The following is a 12,625-nucleotide window of genomic DNA, read 5'->3' as shown; positions in this document are numbered from 1 at the left end:
CTTGGCTTCCAGTCTGGTCAGATCTGTGAGAATGTAGCCCCTTTGGGCTATGCGGGAAGCAGACCAATCACTAAGTAAGTTTGTGTTGGTCCAGAATTCAGATGTTTTGAGGCAGGGATGGCCCTTGCTGAACACTGGGCAGCGCATTCCTCTAAAATAACCCTCAGGGGCGCCTGGGTGGCTGGGGTTGGTTAAGCATCCGGCTTTGGCTCAGGTCATGATTTCCCAGTTCGTGAGTTCGAGCCGCGTGTCCGGCTGTCAGCGTTTCCAATCTCTCTCTCAAGATAAATAAAAAATTAAAATAACCTTCCTGCAGGTGCCTGCCTGGCTCAGTGGGAAGAGCGCGGGACTCTCGGGACTCTTGATTTCGGGCTGGTGAGTTTGAGCCCCACGTTGGGCACAAAGGTTACTATTAAAAAATAAAACATTAAAAAAATAACCCTCACTTCCTGATGGTGGTGTTCTGTTGCTGTGCAACAGCAAAGTTAAATAAATTGGGTGGAGCACTGGGTTTGGGGAAAGACAATTAGTAATTTCTGAGTCACATGGGAGTTGGGAACTTTTAAGGAGCTAGTGTTTTCAACCCTAATGAACGGCCATTGTGAATGTTGACACTGTCTCTCTTTACAAATGTCTCATAATGGCTTACAAGTAGCCGGGACCCCAAGGAATTAACTGAGTCCTAAGCGGTCAAATATAGAACCTGAAGACAACCCGGTGCAGTGATTAAGGATATAAACCTTGGAGGCAAATTGCCTAGGTTCAACTCCTGAGATTGTTTTATATGCTTGGTAAGGTAGTTGTCTCTGTGCCTTGGCTTCCTTATCTGTAAAATAGGCACAATAGCACCGCCCTCCTAGGGACTGGAGAATTAAATGAGAATTCATGACAGGGGAAGCACTCAGTAGTTGTGATTTTATATATGCAACTGTAGTCACCATTCCCTCATATAAAGGTATGTGTCATAGGGGCGCCTGGGTGGCTCATTCGGTGAAGTGTCAGACTCTTGGTTTCTCACCCAGTTCATGAGTCCAGGCCCCAGATCAGGCTCTTGGCCGACAGCAGACGGCCTGCTTTTGAGTCTCTCTCTCTCTCTCTCTCTCTCTCTCTCTCTCTCTCCCCCTCCCCCTCCCTCCCTCCCTCCCCCCCCCCACTCATTTTCTCTCGCTCTCACTCTCTTTCAAAATAAATACACTTAAAGGTATGCATCACATAATTCTTTCACCCTTTCACTTATCGCCCCCAAAAGGCCAGATTTATTTTATTTTATTTTTTTAATTTTTTTTTAACGTTTATTTATTTTTGAGACAGAGAGCGACAGAGCATGAACGGGGGAGGGTCAGAGAGAGAGGGAAACACAGAATCTGAAACAGGCTCCCGGCTCTGAGCTGTCAACACAGAGCCTGACGCGGGGCTTGAACTCACGGACCGCAAGATCATGACCTGAGCCGAAGTCAGACGCTTAACCAACTGAGCCACCCAGGCGCCCCAAGGCCAGATTTTTTTTGAAGATGCTGTCATCTATAAGATCCTACATAATTTAAGCCAAAAATAGCAGAAAATGTGGTGCCTCCGTATATAATTAATAATACATATTCCACTTCTTCTAAATTTTTCAAAAACTATATAAATTAACCTCAAGGAAGTTACAAAATGAAAGGGAGAACTCATGATTTTCTGATACAGGTGTTATTCACCTCACCAAGCCACAGGTCTGTCTGTACATTTATTTCTCTCTTTACTCATCCATTGGCATCAGTTACACTGAAAAAAGCAGAATGATTTGTCCTGACACTAGAAGCACAATGCAGACTCTGCATATTCTTTATACCTTGGGGCATAAGGTTGGGTTGTTTTTATGATTCTCTAAAATCAGCTGCTCCAAAATCCTTTTATCATGACAGCCTAAGCTCAGAGCTGCGTTTTTCCTGGCTGCATAAAGGAAAACAACACCTTGCCTTGCAAATGTTCTGACTTGCTTATTATGTGAACTGGTATATTAAATGGGATTGTTTTGGCCAGATTTTCAAAGAACTTCAGAATAAGTGCTCAGGAAAACCTGTATTTCAGAAATGCGCATTTGTTGACCTACATCTCTGACTTCCATGTACTGTTAGAACTGAACGATCTTCCCAGGGTTAAGTTTGGTATTTTACTTAACTCTTGTGACATTCCCAAATAGAAACATACCTTCCATTTTCAACTTTGTGTAGAGAGTCTGGAATATAGTCCCTCATAGCTTTCATTATACCTTTAGATAAGGCCTTAGCAAACACTTCCGTGTCTTTAGGAGCCCGAAATCTATTGGCTCCTAAGGGGTTTGTTGTTTGTGACACAGGACATTGTATGTTACTTGAAACTTTTCAGGCTGGGAAAAATACAGCCCTAGAGAGCCAGAAGGCAAGGACTCCTGCCTGACTCTGCCATAGAGAATAATTTGAACAATAGAATTCAATGATAATAGTAATTAATACTAACCTAAGGCAGTATGTTTCTCTGTGTTTTTAAATTTCTCCAATACCCAAGGCTACTGTTAGCTACTTTGTTATTCACCAGGGAGTGGTAAAATGCTCCTTCCAGTTCTTGTCTGTGATTATTGTCAGTGGGATGATGACATAGGCCTAAAAATCTTTATGAGGGTTTTTTATTCATTTTTTAATAGCAAGAAAAAAATAGTCTCCCTTTCTCCATATAAACACACACGCACACACACGTACACACACATACACACACACGTTTAAGCCACAATTTAAAATTTCATTTTCTGGATTTATTTTTTAAATTCTTGGCTGTAGCATTATTTTAAAAATCTTAACAGGGTGACCTAAATTCCATTCCACTGACTTTTGTGTATTAACACAATTTTTTATATCATGCAGATATAGCTAGCGTCCATAGATATTTTTTTAACAATGAAAAATATACATTTTTAAAACCAGGATTAAAATCCATTTGGGTGAGGTATTGTGTAAAATCCACACGATTAAATTGATTTATATTGTGCATTAGGGCAGGTTAAACAAAATTTAATATACATTTGTAACACTCAGATAAAGTCTACTAAATTCTCTTAACTAGCTTTCAGTATTTCTTCTGACATTTGTATATAAGTAGAAAATCTTCAAAAACTCTCCTGTATGTTTCTCTTGCCATGAATTTGATTCTCATAGATTTATCCATGGTAAAGATGTGTTTTAGTGCTCTGTTATCTTACAAATTTCCCTTTGCGTAACTGACAAACTATTTCTATTTCTTTTCTCTATTACTGAAAGATCTCATATGGAATTCTATAATATGTAATTGATGGACTTTTTAAAAAAAAATTTTTAACGTTCATTTATTTTGAGAGAGAGACAGAGTGTGATCAGGGGAGGGGCAGAGAGAGAGGGAGACAGAATCTGAAGCAGGTTCCAGGCTCTGAGCTGTCAGCACAGAGCCCAACGTGGGGCTCAAACTCACGAACCATGAGATCGTGACCTGAGCCGAAGTTGCGTGCTTAACCAACTGAGCCACCCAGGTGCCCCAAACCGATTTTTTTTTTCACCCTCAAGATGAAAGAGCCCTTGACTTAGCTAGCTATTAGGCATGCCTGAGAGGTTGCCTTACTGAGTAGGATGGCTACTTAGAGCAGGAAAATATGGGGAGAGGCAGTACCATTAGTGTGATAAAAACTTGTCCACTGCAAGACTAGAAAACTCATCTGGTAACTAATATTGAGGGTAGGATACTGAACAAGAACCTTACAGAGCTCCTTTCACCTGAAGTTCCTGTCTTATTTTATTAGATCTGGCATTTTGTCAAGTTCGTTAGAGACTAAAGAAGCAAAAGTGTCTGTGATTCACTGTTGTTACTGGGGTGTGTTCTCTTAGAGAAGAATAGAGTGATTCAGGTTAGATTAATAATGGTGAGGAAGGGGGTAGATAGTGTGTGGGTGGGAGGGTCGTGGCAGAGGAGTTAAGACTGTGGAAAGGTAATGGTAATAAAAGTATAGCTAAAGGCCACATTTTTTTCTCAGATCCTTTATTAACTCAAATGTTACTGCTGCATTCATTTCGAGGAAAAAAGGCATTAGATGTCAGCAAATCCTTAAGCAACAGAACATGTCTTATAATCATCCTTAACTACCTGAAGTTTGAGAGATAACAACTCCCAAGATAATTTCACAGTATTGAAATCTGTTTGAAGTGCTGGCAAAGAAGTCAATGCATTTTGCTATCCTTGCTTCTCGTTACTGTTTCAGTCTTTTTATATTAAAAGCTTTTATATTAAAAGCTTTCTTCTTGATGATATTTTTTAGATGGAGAAGCAAGACTGTCTAATTGTACCAGGAAAATAAGGAGTTAAGAGATCATTCTACCATGTTCTAGGATGCTATTGATTTTTTTTTTCATCTGCTCTTCTAACCCCTTGGCAAACTTTGATGATAGATATAGTAGTAGAGAAAATCTGTGAGTCAGCCTACAACCAGAAATGTTCTGGTCCAATTCATGATCTGAAAGCTAGTTTGAAACTTCATCCCTTTCCCACCATTCCCAAAGGCTACATAAAATGCCTTAGATTTTCATCATGGGCCTTATGAGCAGTACCAAACTCATTGAATGCAGAGCACCTGGCACAGAGGTCTAAATCCCCAGGGAGGATCCACTGGAAAGACATTATCAAAGATGGGGGAGGTGGCTTGAGCAAAGGCAACTCTTCCTTGATTCTCTCTCTTCCACCTCCAAGACATCCTCATGCCCACGTCCCCCACGCCATACCTAACTTGTCAGTGACCTCAGCATTACCCAGATCTCCACTCTGTCACACCTCTGTGGCCACCAAAAAATAATGCGTGAAACTTGATGATGATGCTGGTGACCCTCACCTGGCAAATGGTACCACCATTTTTTAATAGTGAAAATATGTGTTTCCCATGAATAGGATCTTGGAAAAGAAGCATCAAATATAGCTACATTAATCCTGACCTGATCCTCCAAGACTCCACCCATCTATTTAAACTTCATTAACCCAAAATTAAGACAATAGTTTTCCTTCAACAATGAGCACCTTTAACTCAAACTCTTGCCAAACCTCCCACCTCCCCAAGTTTTCCCCTTATGTGCCACTCTAGTTACTACTATCACAGCTTTCAAGTACCTACATCATCTCAGTTATTTTTCCCTTTTCAATGTAAGTGACTGGCTCTGAGTCAAATTATCCTTTTCTTAGAGCCATTTACAAACTTTTCCTTTATCTTTTTTTTTTTTTAATCAAGAGAATGTTACTCAACTGTTTTCCAGTAGTCCATAGTACATGGAAATGATGGCTTAGTTTGCACTGTTTACCCTCTTCCTTACACTGTGTTATAACTTGTGAATCTATGCCTTTCTGTGAGTGCTGGATATTGAAAACTCAACCTCTATGTTACCAAAGGTCTACTGTGAGTAGAATTCATACCAAATACACAGATAACACTGACCAGCAGACACGGTCTTCTTAGACTTTTGAAAGCCTGTCATTTGGCAGATAGCATATCATGATACCAAAGAACACAGGTTTGGGTTTTGGAAAGCAGGCAACTAATCACGTCCACATTTGTTAAGCAAATTCCTATGAGACTATGAATTATAAGCTGCCCGTAGGATTTTTAAAAACAAAAAAGCATTACTATAGGTTGCCATTTTCTGAAATGCTTTCCTAGCGTAACTCTGGGCCGTTGAAATAGGGCATTTTAAACCTGCACATACAAGTTTAAGATTTTTGTAAAACTGCCAAATCTTTAATATAACAATAATTAACATAAAGCTTGTGCAATTAAGCTGCCCCAAAAGGAATGAGTTTGAATCTTTGGCAAGATGTTCCTCTTTTTTAAAAAGCAGCTTTACCAGTACATATTATCTTCACTCAGAGCTGTTTCCCTTAGTTTTGTAGGTATGTGAAGCTGACTTTGTTTCATGCCAATAAGTGTCTATAGGGATAACAGTTTATTTTCAGTCACTATTTTTCGGAATGAATCAATCCTAACCAAACCAATTTTATCCCCCAATATAATCTGCTATGAATATTTTCATTTTTATAGTTTGAAAGAATCAGACTTGCTGATCCCCTTAACCTAAAGAGAATTCTTCTGTGCTGAAAATGTGATTAAGCTCCCAAAAGAAACTCTATGAAGAGCATTCATTTCAGAAAAAGAAATCCACAGATATCAAACAGTAGATGTGGTAGGCCAGTACCTGAAGTGACTTGATTTTAAGGAGTGAAAATGGCATATTATTACAGATTTGAAAGACTACATCTTAGGATTATGGGAAGTAATGGAAGTACAAATCTTCCTCTACTTATAATGGAGTTATATTCTGATAAACTCATTGTAAAGTGAAAATATCGTTCAGTTGAAAATACATTTAATACACCTAACCTACTGAACATGCTAGCAGCCTAGCCTATTTTAAATGTGCCAAAACACTTACATTAGCTTACAGTTGGGCAAGATCATCTATTTCATAAGTATTGGATATCTCGTCTAATGTATTGAATACTGTACTGAATGAAAGGGAAAAACAGAATGGTTGTATGGGTACAGAATGGTCTTAAGTGTGTGGGTTGTTTCCCCTCGTGATCACATGGCTGACCGGGAGCTGTGGCTGCCTGCTGCTGCTTAGCATCAGGAGAGAGTAGGGATCACAATTCAAAATTCAAAGTACAGTTTCTATTGAATGCATATTACTTTTGCACCATCATAAAGTTGAGAAATCTTAAGTTGAACCATCCTAAGTCTGTACTTACAAAGCTAAAACTGAACATTTGCATACTAATTACAGCTCTGAAGGCAAACCTTATAAACCCATCAATAACTGCTCAAGCTAAGATTATAGGAAGCTTTCCCCAGTCACTATGTTCATAACTGAACTCGTGGTCAAGAGTTCAAAATTCAGTGCCAGGAATTCTGTAGGAGAAGAAAGAATGAGAGGGGAAAGGAGGAAGGGAGACATCTTTACTATATGTTTCTTGCTTTTAAGGAGAACAAAACCTGTGTTTTAAAACACTATTTTTTATAACATTACTGATTACTAGGCTTATGTATGCCATACTACAAGTTATTTTGCAGATTTAACCTGGGTTTTGAGGTCCACATAGCTCCAACACCACGAAAACTGGGCACACTAGTGAGGCTATATTCTGAGAAAATCATGATTTCTTCCTTAATGAGAAATGCGTACCTCACGTTCTTTAAGACCTTTGATACAATTGAATAAAAAGGATTATAGAAGTTCAAGACTCCATGATTAATGAAGATGTAAACACGCGTTATAGATATACCTACACTTTCTTACGATGGGTGCAATATCATAATAACAGGTTAGACCTGAGTATATCTTATAAATTAGATAAGCTGCATTTTATAGAAGGTAAAATTTTAACTGAATAAGGCTGTAAAGCCACAGACCTAACTTCATTTGTCTTTAGCATGCCAAACCTTCTCTTTGTTGAATTTTGTTGTTGTGTGCAGTGAATTGGGGATGAGATGGGCTGTGGTCACAAATTGGGAAGGTGAGGTTTCTTCAACATGGCATAATCATGGGTTGTCAGTTCAAATTGGAGAAAATGGGAAAGTCATTTGGGATTTTTGTGTGAATACAAGTTTCGGTAAGTACAATGATACACATTGACATTTACAATGGTTTTTCTCAGATTCATTCATCCTGCTGGAAATATGACGCAGCAGGAGATTCCATACAAATGGAATCAGAGCAGCAGAGTTCTTTACGGACCCCGCTACTAACAACGTACTATGTGACTTTGGCAGATTCAGTGAAATCTTAGGGTTTCAGTTTTCTCATCTATGAATTGTAGAGAGAAGAGTGATCTTTTCTAGCTCTGAGTTTTTCTAATTACAGTTTGGGCACATTTTGGTTCGCCTGAGATTACCAGTTTCGACCATTACTTAGTTCATAGACAGTTAAAGTTACATGTAGAATTCCCTGTAGAAACAACCATTAATATGGCGCTATGGAAGATGTGCTAGGTGCTAAAGATAGAAAAGTAAATACATTTTTTTTAGGAGTTAACAAAGAAAATTGGACATATCAGTATTCATCACATAGATTCAATCAGTATGAGCCCTGGGAAAATTTGTTACATGGAGGATTCTTTTTCTTCAATGACCTTTCCTTCCTCTCAGCAGCCTTCCCATGTCATTAAAATCCCAGTCTCCCAAGCCCTGCACTTCAGGCTAGCTCCCCCTACCTGCCACTTGCCACCACAGGACACACTCCTGGTTACTCTGCTTTTACTGTCATCTTCTGGAATTCATGCCCTTACTTTTATTAACGTTTGAGGCTTACCAGAGGTGCTCAATAAATATGTTTTGAGTGGATAAATTTAATGATAAATGATTAATCAGTAGCTCAAAAGGTGAAAATCCCAAACAAAGTAAAAAAAGAGAGTTATAGTGTGGCAATCTAACAGAGTAAGGGATGGGGATGGGAGAATATTAACAGCAGGCAGAACTGTCACTGTGCCCTTTAAATTACTGATGGGGGCTGGTTACCAGAAAGACCAAGCCATGATTAGAAGCTTGGAATTCTCAGGCACCTCCCTCTCCCCCAACGACTTCTATTGAGGGGAGAGGGGCTAAAAGCTGAATTAATAATTGATCATGTCTATGTGAGGAAGCCTCCATAAAATCCCAACAGTATTGGGTTCGAAGAGCTTCCAGGTTGGTGAACACATCCACGTACCAGGAGGGTGATATACCCCAGTTCTACAGGGACAGAAGCTCCTGTGCTCAGGACCCTCCCAGACCTCACCCAATGCATCTCTTAGTCTGGCTGTTCATCTGCATCCCTTATCATGTCCTTTAATAAACTGGTAAACACAAGTAAGTGTTTCCCTGAGTTCTGAGAGCTGCTATAGCAAATAATTGAATCCAAGGGGTAGGAGGTCACAGGAACCTCTACTTTGTAGCCAAGTTGGACAGAGGTTTGGGTAACCTGGGAACCTACAACTTATGACTGGCATCTGTAGTAGGAAACAGTCTCCTGAAATTGAGCCTTTCACTTGTGAGATCTGATGCTATTTCCAGGCAGATGGTGTCAGAATTGAGTTAAATTGTAGGACCCAGCTGGTGACACAGAGAATTGCTTAGTGTGGGAAACAAAACCTTGCATTTGGTGACCAGAGGTGTCAGAAGTGTTGCAAGCACAGTAAAGGAGACGCACAGGAGGCAAGATTGCATTTTTTTAACATCCATATTATCCAGCAATTCCACTTCTTGGTATATACCCCAAAGAATTGAAAGCAGAGACTCAAACAGATATTTATATACCAGCATATTTATATACCAACATTACTCATTACAACCAAAAGGTGGAAACAACCCAAACATCTATCAGCAGATGAGTGGATAAGCAAAATGTGGTTTCTGCATACAAATGGAATACTATCCAACCTTAAAATACAATGCTAAAGAAATAAGCCAGGCAAAATCGGTCACAACTTCCCAGCTTCATCCTCAACCACTTTGCAGCACACACCCTGCACACAGGCCTTCTCTAATCATGTACTTGCAGTTGCCAAAACAGACCAGACTCCTCATCATCTTGCTTGGTCTTTCTGCCTGGAAGACACAGGCACAACATGTGCATGTGCATCCGTACAAATACACTTTGAGCAGCCTAATTCCTCCTCCCACCTCAAGACTAGAATCAAGGGTCAAAATCCCCAGCCTCTCTCACTTCCTTCCCAGTGGCCCATGTTCTTTTATTCCCCTCCCCATCCTCACCTTCTAGCTGGTTAATTGCCCTTCCTTTTTCACGGCACCCTGTAGCTGTGAAATAATACATATTTTTACCATTAGTTATTTGAGGGCAGGAACTGCATCTTTGATCTCTGTATCCCCGGCACCTGCATAAGACTGAGCAGATTTTTGGGGTTCAATTGGGAGATAAAGTGCTAAGGGCACAGGGAAAGTGCTAAGGGAATTCTGAGAAGGTTGAGTCAAGGAAGGCTTCATAGGGGGAAAAATGGTATTCGAGCTATATTTCATCTTCTTTACAAAAATCCTTAAAGAATCTTCCTTCTTGCTTTTCAGTCAACATTTTTTTTTTTACAACTAATTCTATAAAATACATTCTATAAGTATATAAACCTGATTACAGTGTACAGATAACACCTTGAGTAATAGAGTGATAGATTTATGATTGAGAAATTTTTTTGTTCTGTTTTGTTGTTTTTTGACGGGGGAGGAGGAGAGGGAGAGAGTGAGAAAGAATCTTAAGCAGGCTCCACGTCCAGTACAGAGCCTGATTCCGGGCTCTATCTCAGGACCATAAGATCATGACTGGAGCCAAAATCAAGAGTTGGATGCTTAACCAACTAAGGCATCCTAGCACCCCCAACTGAGTAGTTTTTAAACACCTTATTGACAGACTTAAAAAATGGGTTATTATTTTCTACTCGTTGCTGTATATTGGGTTATAAAAAACTAATCACAGTGTAGCGGTTAAAAGAATAGACAGTGGGGGCGCTGAGTGGCTTATTCAGTTAAGCATCCAATTTTGGTTCAAGTCACATCTCCCAGTTTGTGAGTTACAGCCCTGCTTTGGGTGCGCTCGAGCCCCATTTCCGGTGAGTGCGAGCCCCCTGTGAGGTAAGCCCCACTTCTCTCTCTCTTTCTCTCTCTGCCCCTCACTCACTTGTGCCCTCTCTTTCTCACACACACAAAAAAAAAAAAAAAAAAAAGAGGAAGAGGAGGAAGAGGAAGAAGAGGAAGGAGAGGGAGAGGAAGGAGGAGGAAGGAGGAGGAAGGAGGAGGAAGGAGGAGGAAGGAGGAGGAAGAGGAGGAGAAGAGGAGACATTGGAGTCAGATATACCTGGATTTAAATCTCAACTCTGCCCTTATAAACTGATAGCAATGATAATCTCACCAAAAGTGTTTCTTTATATATCGAATGGGGTAATAATATCTACTTTATTAAATATGATGATACAGGTAAAGTTTAATATGGAACTTGCCAGATAGTAACTCTCTACATAATGGTGGTGAAGGTGGTGGCACTGGTGGTGAATACCTTAAAGCTGAGGATGGAGAAAAGTGGCAGGGAGGTACAAGATTGCTGCTTGATCATGGAACTTTTCTCATCTCTCATTTAGACAAGTTTTTTCAGATTGTTCTCCAGTAAAACAGTGGTGTCCTATGAGCTGGTTCAAGGTGTTTTACAGGTAAGATCAAAATTAGGGTGATCTTTTCTAAATTTGCAGAAAAAAAATAAAATAAGAAATAATATGTTTCCAATTATAATTTTTTTTCTGTATACACTTCTTAAAACTTTTGTGTCTGCTAATGGATAACAGATAACAAATGAATAGGTAGCAAATGAATATTAAGAAGAAACATCAGTAAACTGATTTAAGTTTATTCAACATTCACCAAATACTTGTTTTATAAAAGGTTTTTTTGTTTTTTTTGCGGGGGGGAGGGGGGAAGACTTTGGTCGTTTGTTAGTATTATAGCTCTTAGTTCGTATGACAAAATGAAATATGGCTTTATTTCATTCTGTTCCACAAAGAGCACCATGTCATCCGCATGCTTGACCACTTACAGAAGCACGTGGTCTGCTATTACCAGCATCCCATTGTCTGAAGCGTTAGTGTCCTGGGTTTTAAGGCACCCTTAAGACTTTACTGAAATATCCTTGGAGAACCTCACTGTTCATCTCCTAACCCCCTCTTATATTAGAGGAACACTGCCTTACAAATACAGAATTTTTAAAAAGCTGAAATCTTGGTTGCTGCATATTTCTGTTACTTGTGGCACATGCTATGAATGGATCAGTACTTCTGTATCTCCTAGAGTCACTCTATACGAAGATGCCCTAAAGAGTGAGTGAGAAGAAATGGGAAACAGAGGAAACATGTCCTGCTTTATCCCATGCTGTATGCTAGTCATCCCCAAGAAGAGAGAACCATGCTGTTCAGAGCTAATGATTGAACAAGGTGGCTGCTCAAACTTTGGGAAACACGAATGACTACATCTTGACTCATCTTTCCTGTCAGAAATCCTGAGGCTCAGAGTAACTTATCGATTGTTTGTTTTTGATAAGTAGGTAAGTCTAGCACATTTCTGCGTGTTGACTGGCATGACCAGTTTCTGAGGACTTGAGGAACCCAATCTGCTATATAGCTTTGGGCAGTCCTCATCATATGGTGTGGCTCAGTGTTACTTTATGTTTACTCTGTTAAGTCTCCCATGTTAATTCAGAGGCATGGAAGAAAAGAGTTTGGAAATTTCATTATCTAGACCTAAGTAGAATGGTGTAAAGAACATGGCAAGAACTCTGAGACCCAAGTCTGTGCTTCTCCGGATACTTCAAACTGCTGAAGGCCTGGATGAACACTTATGTTTGAGTCAATTTCACTTTTGCAAGTAATGCTTCACATTTAAGGACCATCACCATAAAAAATTTCATTATTTATATTTTTATTAATTGCTTATCTCAAGTGCCGACTTTATTGCTGTGAAGTGAATCTAAAAACCCTAATAAAAATTGGGAATAGTGATCTCTCTTCCTAAGGCTTCTGTATCCAGACCACAGTTGGATATATAGGAAAAGTTTAATGGTTGGCCTTTAGCCAACTAAATTTC

At 39.6% G+C, this 12,625-nt stretch overlaps 1 long non-coding RNA gene across 1 annotated transcript; it reads left to right on the top strand.

Annotated features, from left to right (window-relative positions):
- The first annotated feature begins 203 nt into the window (after positions 1–203).
- LOC109272860 (uncharacterized) lies at positions 204–12,091 on the top strand. The gene is made up of 3 exons (XR_002082626.2): positions 204–375; positions 11,134–11,202; positions 11,834–12,091. It is a non-coding gene; the product is annotated as an uncharacterized LOC109272860 (long non-coding RNA).
- The last annotated feature ends 534 nt before the right edge of the window (positions 12,092–12,625 follow it).

Source organism: Panthera pardus, unplaced genomic scaffold (genome assembly GCF_024362965.1).
Source record: "Panthera pardus isolate Hobbes unplaced genomic scaffold, ASM2436296v1 HiC_scaffold_22, whole genome shotgun sequence".
Taxonomy (NCBI): domain Eukaryota; kingdom Metazoa; phylum Chordata; class Mammalia; order Carnivora; family Felidae; genus Panthera; species Panthera pardus.
Note: the sequence above shows the minus strand (reverse complement) of the source record. Positions and strands in the feature narration are given on the sequence as shown.